The sequence below is a fragment of the Manacus candei genome, unplaced genomic scaffold (assembly GCF_025592945.1).
Source record: "Manacus candei isolate 608988 ecotype Guabito, Panama unplaced genomic scaffold, ASM2559294v1 h1tg000050l, whole genome shotgun sequence".
NCBI lineage: Eukaryota > Metazoa > Chordata > Aves > Passeriformes > Pipridae > Manacus > Manacus candei.
This window is the reverse complement of record NW_026138098.1, coordinates 31,021,448-31,038,616: the sequence shown is the minus strand read 5'-3', so window position 1 is coordinate 31,038,616 and position 17,169 is coordinate 31,021,448. Positions and strand designations below refer to the sequence as shown.

At 39.9% G+C, this 17,169-nt stretch overlaps 1 protein-coding gene across 3 annotated transcripts in view; it reads right to left on the bottom strand.

The window, feature by feature from the left end:
* The window catches only part of CABCOCO1 (ciliary associated calcium binding coiled-coil 1), a 228,659-nt gene that overhangs the window by 128,917 nt on the left and 82,573 nt on the right, over positions 1-17,169 (bottom strand). The gene's annotated exons all lie outside the window — the stretch shown is intronic.

The following is a 17,169-nucleotide window of genomic DNA, read 5'->3' as shown; positions in this document are numbered from 1 at the left end:
AGAGAAACATAAAAACAGGACTCATTTTCTCAGGCAACCAATCAGAACGTTCAAAAAGCACCTTCCAAAGATATTTATCACAACTGCCAAACTAGAATACTGTCTTTTACTCATTAGAGGTCAGCCCTGAAGTGGTTAGCCTTCTCCCTGAGTGAGGGAAGAGAACTCTTTCTTCTTTCCTTCTCCTTCCAGATTTCACATTGAGGTGAAATCTAGTTGTTCTAATCCCGTAACAAACCAATACAAGTTAATATTCTGCCTTATGAGCTGCATATTAAGTCTAACTTGAAATTTAAGCTTCATTGTGGCAGAAAAGAAAAGATTATTTTGTGGTCTAATCCAAGGAATACTAATTAATTAAAAAAAACCTCTTACATGCAGAAAAAGGAGAGAATGCATAAGTAAGATTTGCCACAGGGGTAGCCTGAAGCCATATGCCAGCAAGTTACACTTCTTGTATATTATGAGAATTTTTATCTATCTAATCAATAAGAAATGAGTAGTTACTATGGCAATTTCTACACTACAAGGTATTTGTGCTGCAGTAGAGTATGTTCTAGAAGGACGAATACACTTGCCACTCTGTTATGTAAATTTTTGCACCTTTTACAGTGTTACAGTACAGTGTGTAGGCTTGAGAAAGGTGAGAAGGAAAAAACAAGTTAAAATATAGTGGTGGTTATAAAGGACAGTTTGGGAATTCTTAAGTGACACTAATAGATGCCAGGTGAGAACAATCCACAAACATTCAAACAAATCAAGCAGCGATTTTGCAGATCTTTATTTGAAATCATATATAATGAAACTAAGATTTCAGTATTGCACGTCATTTTGATTACCTTCCTCAAAGTTAAAACTAATGGGGCTAGAGAGTAGTCTCCTTTATACCACTATCAATTTATACTAATATTGGTTTCAAAGGATAGCAATGCACTGTAGTAACCAGGGCTGATTACAATGGATGTATTCCCTTTCAGCACAATATTCCATAACCCTGTAGGGCTTGCTGACACTTACACAGAACAAGCATAAAACTTCACTCTCAAGATACAGAATACTACAATAAAAGTGCAGGGTTCTTTTAAAGGTTTTGAAAATAATTGATCACAATCATCTTTATGAAATACACAGAGAAAGTACATATGCCTCCCATAAAATATTTATCACAACTCCATCACGTTATGATTTGAAGTTGTTTTTTTTCCCCTACACCTCTTCTCAAAATATTATAACTTTTCAGATATTAGAACAAATGGGAAGTGGCAAATGCCGAGGAGAAAACTAAACACTACAGAGGTGGGCAGTTCCCTTTGAGAGGTCTGACAGGGAGAGATGCCATGGCTGCACACAGAGACAAATTAAAGCTCACCACAACTGCTGAAGATGGACCAATGATTGTAGCAAAAAAGATTTTTGGGAGAGAAGCCTGGGTAAATTAGCATGTGGACAACTTCAGATGAGAGAAAAAGGGACACTCAAATGCAGGACACTTTGAAACAGCCATTAACTTCTCCCATAATCCATACACATACATGGAGAAGTTACAAGTGTGCCTATTTCTGGCAAATACATGTTTAGATTTTGACACCTTTTTTTCCAAATGAACAGTGCTGAGAACTGAAAGCTAATGTGACTAAAGTAGTGGGTCTTTTCCCATAGGATTCAGATACAACTGTATTTTCCCTCATAAAATATTACTGACTCTAAAGTTACATTACAGAGAAACGCTAATCCCTACATAAGAAGGCTCTGGGACTCGCTGTAGTAGCAAAGACATGCCCCAAAACCCTCACAGGTGGAATATAATTAAAAGAAGCAATAAGTATAACCCACAATATCATGTAGGTTCAAAAGAGATCTTTGAAGTGGGACAATGCCTTTGAAATCTGAGAAGAATTAAATAGAGACCTTACATCAAAAGACAAACCTCGGTAAATCTTGTGAAAGCTGGGAAGTTAAGTGATAGTTGTGTATCACAGGCCAAGCAAACATTGAGGTAACGTATAATCATGCAGACAGAAATCCAAAGCTCTAACATTGCACAAAAGAAAAACCTAAATTAGAAGGTGTACCTAGCAAGCTTACCCTACACACACCATCATAAGGAGCATACTAAGAGGCAGGGCTGCTCTTGGAGAGGACACTCAACCTTCACACTCTGCCTGCAGCCAGTGTATCACAGTAGCCAACCTTTAGCCACTTGAAATTAACACTATGTCTGGATACAGTTTTCTAGGACTTTTGAAAGGACTCACAATTGGACAGGAAGGGTGTTTAAAAGGGCTCTTTGTTTTCTCCTGTGTTACCTCAACAGCACACCCATCAGATGATTTCAAGTCCATTTCCTTATTAAAATAGACCAGCTACATCAATTTTTCCACTGCAGAAAGAGGGCATGAAACACAAGGATACAGGCCCAGAGACAGTCAACATCATAAAACTAGACTTGGAAAAGTCTTTATTCTTACCTCTCAGAGGTTTACTGAGATCCTTAAAGCCACAGAGCAATTCCTCAGAAAATACCACATAATACAGCTACCAATATCATAGTTCAGAAGTTAGTCAAGAACATAGAAGGGAAGATTTCACTATTTCATGCAGAAAAACTTTAAGGCTTGTGTTTTAAAGGTCTGCGTCTGTAGATGGAGTAGCTTACAGCAAGCCTCTTAACTTGAATCAGGAGACCAGGACAAGTCTGATACCTCCTTTGAAAAAAATCTTCAGCTGATCACATTTTAAATTTGCACCAAATGTTTCTGTGTCTACCTTCATGCCACTCATCCTACACAGAACGTTTTACAGCAAGTTGTCCTTTTAGTTAGCTCTGCAGCCAAGGTTAAAGCAGTGAAAATGGAAAAAAATGTGGCCTGTAAGGAAACACAACAGGAACTGACAACACATCTAGGCTACTTTTTGAGAAGTGGCTTTTCCATGGAAGTGTTTCCAATAATGAACTTCAGCAAATTTCCATTTTGCTATTTAAGGAGTCTGTCGCTGTGGTTTCAACAGGGTGCAATAGCACCAACTATTCACATCACATGAAAACCAAACCTTTTTAGAAGAGCAACTTCACTGTACTGCACTGAGAGAACTGCTGCCTACCAGGAACTAGAAATTACCCTGGAAGCATGAAAAAACAGTATTTTCCCCATAGAATGCTTAGGTCTTGAAAAAAAAGTCTGAAGCACGTCAGCCACTCTCGGATCTCCAGGATAATATAACCAAGACAGAGCATGAAACATGTGCTGTTGTTACAAAACACAATGAGCTCTCCAGTTTCAGTATTTTGTACACCCTAGCCTCCCATTATCTAATTTCTATTGTGTAGTGTCCTATTTATGGATTTCAGACTCCTTACTGGTTATTTTATTGTCATCAGAAACAATTGTTTCTGCTTGCACTACTTCCTTACCGGAGACTTATACAGCCCTCACACTCTTAAGGAGAAAACCAAACGAATAACTAACAACCCAACCCCACAACACATAACCCACACTTTCCCTATTTGGTGAGGAGTTTACAAAACAGCTATCATAAGCACCTTGCAAGATCATAGGTCTAAGCAGAAGCAAAGACAATGTTAAACATTTCACTCAAATTGGAGCATGAAAAGATTTATCCTAGAATGAGTCATTATTAACAGTTCAATGGAAAGTAGGATCTCTCCTCTACGAGTATTTAAAAAAGAAAACAAGTAAGAAAAGAAAAAAAGAAAAAAAAGTCATTTACTGAGTCATAGTGGCAGCAAGAGAAGTCAATTCTCTTCATTCTACCTTTCTTCTACGTCCTGAAAGATTACTCTCATCTCCTTGCTCCTACACAGCATGGCTCCAAGGAGCTGCATGGACAGGGATCCCCTATTATTTATATTTCTGAAAGATGGACCTCAAACTACAAAAAACCCTGAAAATAAAAGTGAGTAAAGCCCAAGAATAACTGCATCTCACCACAGATGGGAATATTAGTTAAAGAGAATAGAAAATGCTGCACAGGGACCCTTGTCCTGGTGGAATCCAGTGTTACTGCTTTATTAGGAGAAGTGAATAGTCACAAGAACATGGAAGAAGGGACATCACTACAGGGAGGTTTCATTCAGCTACATACAAGAACATACAGCTAAACCCTCTAACTGCACATTTCAAGGGCACAGTGAGGGACCATGTGTTTTTCAAATGCTCGGTAACATTCCAGGTGATTCCAGATGTTGTTTGGAAGTACTTTGCTTGGACACAAAACTATTGGAAGGAGACCACAGGCACTGGGAGGGAAGCAGGGAGAGCAGAAGTGTAATTAGAGAGTTAGAAACAGGGCACACATTTGCACTTTACTGTGGGGCAGGCAGAGATCTTGGTTAACCCCAGGGTTACTGCAATCAAATGATTCCTGTAACAACTTCAGCACAATTTTGCACAACCTCAGAGTAACGTACACCTCTTCACACCACACGCCTTCAGTGCTGCAAAAGATAGATAGGATTCCATCAGTTCTACTTATCATAATCTCGCTTTCAATTGTCCTGTAAAGGGGAAATCTGCTGATAATCCTTCAGGACAGATAGAAGCAGAACAAAGTCACATCAGAAGGGGTGACCTTCCTCTCTACTGCATTCAAGAAATGAATGAACACTCCTAAAGCAGCCAACTTAGCAAATTGTGAACTACTTCTTTGTCTTTCCTTTTCTTTACTATGGGACTATATATGTTATGATTAACATAGTTCTGAGCCCACCCTGACCAAAGACATAGGAAAACTTTACAAAATAACCCACTTTTGAATTCACAACTTCATTACCAACACAGGAGAACAGAAAATGTTCTTACCATGTCAGAGCAGTCCATTTCCCATCTAAGAGCCCAAGAATACATACAGACACATAAGCACTTAAACTAATCTAATTCCCTGCCTGCAACAGGAAGAGCTTTTACTCTCCCAAATGCCTGTTCGCTAGCCCCTCCCTTCCCTCTTACTCCTCCTGGGGCTCACCTGATGGCATTTAGCAGCTCCTTGATCCAATTCACCAGAAGACTAAGCAATAGAGGCAGGGGAAAGGGAGGTACAATGTGTTGCTGCACTAACTCAGCTGTGTTGCCTGACTGCCTGATGAATGACAACTCCCATAACCGAATTGGAAGGAGCCAGATCAGGAAACTGTTTCTATACTTAACTGTTGAACAACGAGGCTTGTGTTTGTTGGATCATTACTGACTTGAAGCTCTCTTTTTTCTGTTGCTGATTCCCACAATATGACAGGAGGATTATCCAAGGCTATCTCTGTTCAATGCATTACACAGAACAAAACAGCAGAAAGCCCTTCAGGTTTGCCTGAACTTGGAAAGAGTTCCAGGAAGGACAAACCGCAGTGGCAGGATTCCTTTCTGGTTTAAGTGGAACAAGTCTATCCAAAACAGCTGCTTGCCACTGAAACAAGAGGCTGTGAGACACTGATGAGAAAATGGAGCAGAGAACTGACCAAAGGGAGATGGACCCTTTCCCCAAATAGAAAACAGCACCTCTGCCAGTCTTTCCCCACTTCTCTGTATTCCCTTAATAAAAAAGAGGATTGAAATCCCAGATGGTAATGACAGTGCAGATCTCTTTGGCCTCATCCCCTTGGGCTCTGACCACATTCAAATGTATCAGAAAAAGGAGTGATTAACTCCCACTGTCAGGTTGGCTTGTGGGCAGAACAAGAAAAAATTGCATTAAATCACAATTTTAGAGACTTCAGAGAATTTTTTTTGAAACTAACTTACGGCCCCCATTTTTCTCTGCCAGTTTTTACAGGATATAAACTTCTTTAGGGCTTTGTAGCTTGCCTGAATACTAAATGATTCATCTAATTTTCTATTTGTATATATTCATATTTTCAGCCATAGTGAGAGAAAGACAATAGAGGCCGGATATGAAGAGCACAGACACAGTTGTGTAGTCAGGCTCTTCTAAAATCATCCCAGTCTGTCAGGCCATAGTTCCAAAGTAGTCACTAGTGGCCAGTTTCCTATTTATGCTGCCCTATGGCTACAACACCATATCAAGCAGCCCCTTATGTTCAGGTCATCATGAGTTTCATTGAAGATCAATGATCATTTCTGACAGTCATTATTATACATAATTATATAAAGGGCAGGTTGTTGTGTGTCTCAGCCTCTAACTTCTCTGTTTTTGATGGAGTTTGATCTTATAATTATTCATCTGTGCAAACAGACCACTCCTCATTGGAAGGCTACAGATTCTTTGCTCAATTTCTTCATTCATTTGAGTTCCAAGAAATGGATCTGTCACTTACTGAGCTTAATCTAACAAAATTTCTTTGTCTTGCAGTATACTGAACCAGGATTTAGCACCTGGGCTAACATCCCCAGTCTTCAGTGTGACAGCCAGTGTTATTATCATAGAAGACCAAGTCCAGGCCTGGGCTCCCAGCGTTAAATAAACTATAAGTCCAAATAAAACAAGTGTTGTTATTCCTTCTCCTGAGCATCTACCAGCCAGCAATCTACCAATCTGACATATATATATATATATATATATATGTCAGTATGAATGCATGTTGAAGGGCTGTACACAATGGCAACAGCATCTTCTCCATTTCTGAGCACAGAACTTCATTTGCAGACCGAGGTGACAAAAGGGAGGGACCCTGGGGGAGAGCCTGGCAGCCAAATACGGGAGTCTCATGGACCCCTTGGTTCACTGTTAGAAAGCTGGAAGATCCAGTGTGAAGCACAGCAGGTGGTGCTACATGGAAACAACTTACAGGTTTTCAGAGTGTGACAGGATGACAGACCTGTTACAACTCACAGCCATTCCTCAAATTCTTTACAGCAAGAAATGGTAACCCTTGGGTGAGCTGACAGCCACGGGGATCTCCATGTATTGTTCCATGTATCATTCTTTGTATGTTAAAGCCGACTGTCAAAGATTCATGCAGTATCAAGGATGACTCGATGATTGTTTTTCAAAGGTTTCCAACAACGTTAGTTGTCTGAGAAAAAGAACATGTGAACAATCTTCATCTAAGTGAACTGAATGAAAAAGTAATGCAGTTATCAGTAAAAAGCGAAGTGTCTCATTCAGAACATGAGATTACATCAACCACCATACCATTTGCACCTAACCCCCATGCAACTCAATTCATGGGGCTGATTGCCCCATGCAGCTCAATTCAGCACACACATAAATCTAAATGTGGCTAATCACAGCAGTCTGTCCACACAAAATGAAATGACCTGTGACTAATACAGATGGAACTGAGCATCTGTTTGGGCTGCACTCAGTTTCTCGCGGGTTAGGAAGAGAGAATGGTAAGAAAAATAGGACCCTTATGCTCAGCAAGGCTCAAAGCTCAGCAAGCCTTTCACACACAGGAAGAAATTATTTTGCCAAAAGACAAATTGTTCAATATTTTGCAAATATTGTTTTTCCCCCTGAAGGACAGTTATTTGGTTTGATATATTCCCATGATCTCCAGGGAACTACACAGAAACAAAGGTGCAGATAAAGACAGAGAGAACAGTAATGAAGTTAGATGTCCTGAGGTACTGATGATGTGCTGTCAGGTCACAAAGTAACTATGTCTAACAGCATTTTACTTAGTAGAGATATACACAGTTCAGAAGTAGAAAATCAGAGATGTCTGTTCAAAGGCCAAAAAAAGCTGTAATAGTTCATATACCATCTGAGGGTGTGGCTGAACACACAACTATGTTCTCATTAAAGACTTCAGGGAAGGTCTACAAGGTGCATTTCCTAGAGGTAGATAGTTCAGGTAGAGGAAGAGACATCAATTGTTAAAAGGACCTAATATTTCCTGAACACACATCAGTACCACCGTGAGATTGAAGTAGTATCCCCAGGTAGTCATGCACTTTGATGCTGGGGATATTAGTGACTACCTTAGGCTAGGTGATTAAACAATTATGCTTTTTCTACTTGTAGGTATTAAGCAAGAAAGAAGGTTCCCCACCTCCTCATTATAACACACAGAAAGTACAGTTTGATGCTACATATATTAACCACATGAAGACAGAAGTTCTCCATTAACCTGCACCTCAGGAAGTCCCCCATCATCCCCACATCACCATTGTCCAATCAGAGCTCAGATCAGTCCAACAGTTTAATTACCTTGGTAGCCTCATCTCCTCGGATGGCAAGATTGACAGGGAGATAGACAACAGGTTGGCAAAGGCACACAGTGCTTTTGGAAAACTCCACAAAAGAGTGTGGCATAATAAACACTTGAAGAAAAGTACCAAGATCAGTGTTTACAAAGCCATAGTGTTGTCTACTCTCTTGTATGGATCTGAATCATGGGTCATCTACCGCCACCACCTGCGTCTCCTAGAACGCTTCCATCAACGCTGTCTCAGTACAATCCTAAACATCCACTGGTCAGATTATGTGACCAATACATCTGTTCTAGAACAAGCAGCAGTCACAAGCATTGAGGCCATGTTACTGAGAACACAGCTGCGATGGGCAGGGCACGTCTCCAGGATGAAGGACCACCACCTCCCTAAGATCCTGCTCTATGGTGAACTTGCCACTGGCTGCCGCATGAGAGGAGCTCTGAAGAGAAGATACAAGGACTCCCTGAAACAACATCTCAGCCTTGGCCATATTGATCACCATAACTGGTCTACTCTGGCCTCAAATCGGGAGGCCTGGAGACACACCATCTATAATGCTGCTGTCTCCTTTGAGAACACACACAGGATCACTCTCAAGGAGAAAAGGCAATGCAGAAAGAACCGTCTTTTGCAGAATACACCATCTAAGGAGTCTTTCTGCTGTGCCTTTTGCAATCGGATATGTCTGTCACGTATTGGCCTCATAAGCCACCAGCGAGCCTGTAACAAATGTGGATAAAGCCTTCCTAAATCTTCGTTCACGAAGCCTAGCCATGATATTAACCACATAAAGCAGCCTTAGGAAGCAACTACAGATCCTGTGACAAATGTATGTTATGCCAGAGACAAGATCTAGCTCAGCAGGCTTTTCCTTTTCTGAGCCATACTGAACAAATGGCCCTTGCCAAAGTGTCTGGGGAGTAATGACCTCACACCTCTTCAAGCTGCACATGCATAAGTGTGGATGTGAAGAGAGAGGACTGGGATGGGTTGAAATTCACACCAACATCAAAGTTTGTTCAAGTAGGAACTAGCAATGAGGACAGATGACTTCAACCATGCAAGACCTCTACTTTCTAAGGCCAGGAACAAAAAGAAATGTCCTAGAGCATCTGAGCTGGATAAACTGTTTTCCAGTACTCTTCTGAATAAAATACAGTGAAATGATGCCTCAAGAGAAACTGAGATGTAGATTGAGTACCAGCCCATAGTATATGTTTATAAGCAACAGCCTGATTCAGCCGAAGAATTCTTTTTGGATGTTTTTGTTGTTTAAATGAGGAAGAGAGACGCTACTGGCAGCCTGCCATTGTAATGTGATATCTTGGCAGGAAAACACTTTGTGTTATATCACAACCATATGGTGGTGGAAAAGATTTTTTTCCTATTAAGTTTCTGTAATAATCTGTTCCCATTTTTAATCCAGCCTTTTGGCATAAGAAGAATGTGTTTGCTTCTCAGTTCTGTCACAAGAGTTGTTAGTATATGACTACACTTTTATACCTAATAATGGCAAACATTAAACCATCACATTTTCAGAGGTACAATTAACTCTCCTATTGTAAAAAAGGAAGATGAGCCCACTGATGGAATGGAGTTTCTGTGAAGAGTTAGCCCTGGTTTCCCATAGGATGGTACTCTTTTTTTCCTTTCCAGTGGATGAGATTACTGCCCAAATCAGCCATGATCACCCTCAGAAATGAGGTCTGGCCTTCTTTAGTAACAGTGAAAACAGGAAGATGTGTGGGAAGTTGTCGCTTGCATTTCTGTCTTCACTGGCTCATCTCCATTTCAGGAACAGCAGCAATAAATAGATTTCCTCAGATATGTTCCTACTACTAGTAGAAGCTCAGAACAAGTCAATGCTGTAGGTGACTGAGTTTGTCACGCATTCTTAGGACAAGTTCCTGCTCTGGTCCAGATGACTTTCTCCCTCTTACATGTCTAGGAATCAGCAAGTAGAAACACCAGTGAATTCAAATTTTTTAGATTTGGAATTCTACAGGCTTTGAATTTCCTGTTGGGATAAGTCTTTTATCAGTGTGGGGCTACAAATGAGTTTTTGGCGTGTGCATACTCCCCAGAATCCAGTAGCAAGCACGTGTTCTGATGCTGCTCATGTTTCCAATTTTTGCAGTCTTCTATCTTTGCAACACAAAAATGAATAAAAGTACACAGAATTTCTTTTTCATCACCAGTAATCCAAACACTACAACAATCACCTCTGCAATCACCTTTTATTTGCTAAGGAACTGAAATACAAGATAAGACACAGAGGTACTTATCTAACAAATCTTCCTCGAGCACAGCAAATAAACTTCCATTAAGGGTTCCTGAGGCAGATCTCTGCAGGATCCTAGTTCAGAACATGATCCCCCTGCAGCTTGCTCTTGCCCAGACAACTCTGCTGGTACTTCCAGGAGTGTGTAAAGCAGTGGATGGGTAACTGGATTATGCTTCTTCACTGACGTTCTTTGGCCCTCTCTGGCTATGCTGAAGTGCAGTAGTGGATTAAATAATGCCCCAAACATTTGCAGACACTGAAATGTGACCATCTATGCAGTTAGGCAGACAGGATGTTTTCTGGCATGTTTCTGACCCGTACAAAACAGTATTCACCCCTACAACCCCAAAGTGTGTGTTAGAGCCATGATGTTCCAGAAGCTGTCCCCAGCTGGCAGGAGGAGGCTGGGAGGAGGCCCAGAGAACCTCCAAGGATGCTCATATGCTGTTCTGTGCTGGCAATCCTCAAGGCCTCGATATTTGCATCATTTCTAAGAGATTTAATTTAGTAGGAAATATGTAAGCTAAGCTTACATTGATTTCAGCTATGAACTAATGTCAAGGAATAGTTGCACTCTGTGAATAAAAACAACAAAGTCTGGCCCACATTTGAATTTGCCCCAAGTCCTTCGTGATATTGTTATGGTCTGGATGCCTATGAAAACCAGGTAAGAACAGAAGTACTGACCTCTGGAATGAAAAACCCAAAGGGAGGAGTTTGTGGGAAAATGATAGAAAATTTAACTGCTGTGACCTGCATGATGACAGCGCTGAAGTTCCTGCAAGAAACATTACTAGGGCAGGTACAAATATGAAGCTGTTTCAAGAAATGGTCCATAACTTGCCTACATATCAGAAATCAATTTTCTCCACTTTCATACACCTTTATTGCACTTCTTGGAACATAACAACCTAAGAGGTTTCTCTTTATGACATGGAGCATATGAATGTTATAGAAAAATATTTACAGCAAAATATTCTCAAGAATTATTTACATTACTGTCAGCTCTTTTGAGACACTTAGACTAACCCTGTCTTTAGGGATTTTCCTTGTTAAAAATCTCTGTGCCCCTTGATAAAGCCCTTCACACTTTAGCCAGAGAAACCATATTTTGCTAATATGATGTATTTCTGACTGACAGCATCATTTTCAGCCTTTAAAAATATCCATATGCAGCAGTCAAAACATTGCATGCTTGCAGCCCTTTGGAATCTTAATTCCAAGTCTGTCTAACTTCCTGTCAAAACTTACAGAGTAAGCAGTAATCAGAAAGATCTAATGTGAGAGTCACTTTTGCAGGATCCAATGAGACAAAGCAAAGGGGGTTATCTTCTGATTTTCCAGAGCAGAATTGCAAAACAAACCCTTCAGCCTCAAAGCAACAAATCTGAATTGGTCCTGGTATAGCTCAATGGAGAATAAATAACTCTGAAAAGAAAATGAGAGATGAAAGAAAGACTTGACCGTAATTTACATTTGTTAATATGGAAATAAGTAAATGTTTATAAAAAGACATTAATAGAATTCACTCAGATCCACAGTTTGAATTTGATTTCTTCTTATATGTAGTCGAACAGAGCTCAAACTGCCTAAAAAAGCACCATTATTACAGTAATGATGATGTCTGCTCTGCCTAGTCATGAATAGCCACTCTGCCAGTGAATGTGCTCCACCAGTAAGTGCCCAGGAACACAGGTTTCCTCTGCTTTGACTACCACCTGTACCTTCCAGCCAGTATCCCCTGTATTCTGCAGGTCTTATTACCAGCTCTTTCCAAACCTGTGCTTGCAAGTCAGCCACAAATAACACGGAGAGTTTGCAACTGTTCCTGTTGAGCTCAGCGGTGAAATTTGCTTAAACTTTGCTGCTCCTGGGAGTGTCACGGTGTGTGGTGTGTGGGTGCCCTTCAAAATGGCTACAGCACTAGAGCAGCCTGTGACTCCCACTGTAGAGCTCTGGAGAGGTAAACTGCTCTCTAGTCAGGTCCCAGATATAACATGAAATGCAAACCCACTTCAGAGATCACCAAATCAAGACATGGTCACTCAGAATGCCCATGTGCCCACGTGCCCAGAGAATGAGCAGGCCTGGAGACAGCACAGTTACACGTCAGCATGCCTGCCTTGACAAGAGACTGATGTGTTCAAACCCAACTTGTACTATGCCTAAAAGCAAGTAATTCTCTCCTTGTGTTCATTACATTCTCTCTCCTCTTTATGTGAAAATGATCGTTCTGACCTGCAGAAAAATGTTTAATTATTTCTCAGTTTCATGGTCACAGCATTAAGTTTTTTCAAAGATGTCTTACAAACTGAGAACAAAAAAAAACCAAAAAACTGTTACCTAAGAGCCTACTGAAATTCTTTAAGTCTCTGGGCATGCATTATGTATTCACCAAGTTTGCTGCTGGTGATGTAAGTTAGAAATTCTCCTGCTGGTTTTGATTACAGCTGCAGAGTCACAGATTTGAACACCAGTAGACAATCATTCTTCTGAGCCTGCACACAAATATAAAATGTTTCCTTTTTCTTTATCACATAAACCTTTCACTATGATTACTTTAAAATGAATTCCTGTTTTCTTCAGATTTTCTCCACTTATCGTGTTACAATTAACAAAATGTATTCCATCCAACAAAGCTATGTTATTTGCATATTCAAAGGTCACCATATAGGTTAAAGTTATTTAACTATGAAAGAGATGATAATTTTGCAATCTTTTTGCATGCAGATAAAATACAAAATTACCTCTGGGTTTTTAATTTGCACATTTACAGACACATGATAAAGAGTTTTACGATAATGGTATAAGCAGCATAACGAACTTTCAATTAGGCTGTGACAGCTCTTCCCTCTAGTCTTTGCATTGTCATTTTATTATTTAAAACACTGTCATGTCTTTAAGGCAGCAACAAAGAATTTTACTTACTACACTGATACTTTGGAACCACAGTGGTAGCTTCTCCCAGGAGTGCTGCCTCAGCGTGTCAGCTCGTGTGTGCATGGTGTGGCATTGCAACCTCTCCTTGCCAAGGGTGGGACAGCGATGGGGGCAGATGAATTATATCAACAGACCGTCAGGTTTTATGAGTGTTCCTACCACTGAACAGTCCAGATCATCAGATCAGAGCAGTGATAAATTGCAAAGAAAAGTCCTGTGTGTTGCTATACACCCTTGCAGTGTTTGTTGTGGTTTTTTTTACTTTATTTCATATTGAATTTTTACAAACACAATAAAAATCCTTCTGGACATTAAACCTAAATTATTCCTGGAAAAAGCAATGCTCATTGAATTCCCTATGAAATGGTAACAAAGTGAAATTCTTCCCCCATCTAAGAAGTTCTTGGCATACCTTAGAGAAAATTAGATGCCTCAGCACGATACTTCATCCACCTCAGGTAATAAATCAATACAGCTGAGCTAATCATGAGTCCAATCCATTTCAAAGTTACCCTTTTCTCAATTAACACCATGAACACAAACCAATCCAACCTCTTAAAATGAACAAGCAGAGGACAAACATTTCTTAATATCATCAGTTACTCCAAAGTCAGTTGCTGTGACTATTTCCTATTTGTGTTGAAAGCCAACCATGACAAAATCACATTTTGTTTCATTCTCAATTGTCTGCACTTTTAAACCAAGGAGTAATTAATTACAACAAACCAATTTCTGTAATTCTGTAGGTCTAACCAAAGCCTGCAACTGCAACTTGAAAATTCCTAGAGACACAAGCACTAAAAAATATAAAAATTATGGGAATTTAATGAAAAATAAGTTGCTACAAGCCTCCAGAAATTGACACTGCTTATTGAAAATCACAGGTAATTTTACATCTCAGCTGACTGCAATAGATTGCAGCCATTTCTGGACATAACTGATGTAACAATATTGCACACCAATGGTAAATCTTTACAAATGGACCAATTTTGAAGGGTGTAATCAGTAGGTCACACAAAGCAACAGCCAAATTACTTCTCCCTCAAGCACTCTGAACAGTAAAGAAAGGTGAGATACACATATAGGCATAGGAACCCCTCTGGGAAAATCACAGTAACATATGGCTACAAGGGGTCTAGAATAGCTGTTGAACTCTTCTACTGTCAAAGGGTTTGCCCTCTTTAACATGTGCGTTCCTCATCTTCATTTGCCATGAATCCCATCTGGCCTGGGACATGGACAGTTCAACAGGTTACACAGTAAAAGAACCCTCTCTTTAACCCGTCCTGAGACACTTTAAAGGACCTCGGCACCTTCTGAGATTCATGCAATTTTATTTTTTTTCTCTGTTGTAGGTTGGTTTATAGGGGCAGGAGAGGAAGAGGCAAATGTAAGTCACAATGAATAGTGTCCTAATTGTACAGAATACAGGTACATGCTCTTCCCCCCCATAGTAGGTGCCCCCTTCAAAAAAAAAAGAAGATTCAAATTAGTAGTACAAACCACACAATCTTAGAGTTAGAATGCAATTTTTCAAGACTCTTACTAGAGGAGATAAAAACCACATGCCTTCAGGGCTGGAAATGAGAATGCCATTGACAATGTTACAATAGGAAAACCAAATGCCATGCATTTAAAAGACTGTTAAGAAAGACATGAAGAATTTAGAAGTGTGGTGCCCCTAAGGTTGCATGAGAAGAAGTGAGTTAATATTGACTGAAGAGGAAGTCTTCAGGTGGATTTAAACTTTTTAGAAGTTGATAAAAATGAGAAGCTTGGTAATGTGCATTTCTCTCCCTGATTTCACCTGGAAGTGGTTGTATGAGAAGCACTACAAAAACCTTCAATTTTTATTTCATATCAAAAAAGGCTTCAAATCATGTTCTGGAGAACTGGAAGACTTGGGTCAAGATTAAACTGCCATTGTAATCCAGAAGAAGACTGTATTTTACGGGTGAGAAACTTGCTTGGACTGACCCTTTACAAAGTTTGATACAACACTGAAGCTCAAACTAACCATGTTAAAATGTCTGAATTTTAAAATAACTTCTTATCTTTCTGTTACTGTTACATGTAGGACAGAATTCACAGTCTAACTAAATTTTTGTGCATGCAAAATACAGGGGAGCTATGGAACCACCAAGTTGCTTTCAGTAATTCATCCTGAAAATCCTGCCTCCAGTTAGTGCTTTACTGCAGAAAGCACCTTGAAGCCAAACTCTAGCCATTGATGTAAAGGAAGAAAAGAACAGTGACAGGTGGTTTGCAATCAATGTGCAGTTGGAAGCGCGAGAAGCTTAAGGACTTAGAAATGTTATTGGTCATAAAATTACTCAGCACTTTTAAACTATCCAGCTACAATATTAGTCTTGGTAACCTTCCTTGACAATGACTTTACGGACTTACCAGACACTGAATAAAAGTAGTATTTCCTTTTATTGCATCCACGTTTATTCTATCTAATATAATTAAGTTCACATATTATAAGTAAGAACAAAGAAGGATTTGTTTTCACTATACATTTGTGGTCTTGATGCAGATTTTTTTTTAATTCAACACATTCTTTGTCGTAAATCCTTGCCATCCTGCCCAACTGTATGCCTCTTCAGAATAAACAAAATAATAATAAAATAAAAAATAAATTGCAGGAGGCACAGAAGTTGACAGTCTCCTCCTAGGATACCTGCTGTCCTGATACCCTTGTCTCCATCCTGAGATATGAAAGGATCTTTGAATTACACTGTAAAATGAGCTGTATGCCTGAGTGGCAGAATAAAAAAGACCCACTCTTCACCAAACTGTTTACCAGCCTACGCTAAGGAGTAACCAAGGCTACTGGATGGAACTTCAAGAAAATCTTTTAATACTCAATTTGACAAAGAAATTGAAGTTTTAGGCCAGTTCTCCAGAAATTCATGCCAGATTCAGAAACATTCTGGCTTTAGAAAAAGGAAAAAGAACACACAAGAAAACAAGACTTGTGTGATCATGCTATGCAAACGTTTGCATCCCTCACTGGCACCGTTTACTCCCCCTAATAACTTGGACAACCAGTAGGCAATGTTAATTGCCTGGCACAGCAATAGCAACTCAAAAATTCCTACAAGTTCCATGAAAACAAACAGTAAGCTAAAGGAGGGAGATCATTTTAGTGCACACACTGAGGGGACCTCTGACTGCACTGGTAGGTACCAACAGCTGTACGTGAGCTGCACATGAGCTTTGATCACAACTCACACCCTGTTCAACACCCAAGCACCGAAACCCAGAGCAATGAGTCCTGTGAGTTCTGCCACTTTCAGGATGGAAATCAACACAGAGAAAAAGAAAACCAGTTCTTCTAAATCTTCAGCACCCAATGGCTAAGCTCTGTGTGGGGAAGGATGGAGGAAATCCCAGCTCATCACTGCTTGAAGTAGTCAGTAGTGCATGGTGAAGGAAAGGCATTTTAGTCATTGCTCTAACTTAAATCAGAAGGAAAATTCTTATCCCAACCCCATAAGAGATTAGCCAAAGAGAAGTGACTCAGAGGTGTCTTATTGCCACAGAATCCCCACAGAGCCCCAGCTCATGTGTTGCTCTTTGCTCAAGCCATTGCATCACCCAACAGCTGGTCCTGATCAGGTACTATCTGTACACTAAACCACAGCACATTTTCCAGCAAAGAAAATGAATATTTTATTCTCTTAATGCATAGAAGTACTTTTCTCTCTGTATCTTATAAGTACTTCTGAATTTCAGCTACTTTTACATTTATTTTAAATCCTCTGCCTCCAGGTCATTTGTTGAATCTTAGAGAGATTTTGGAGCAACTTT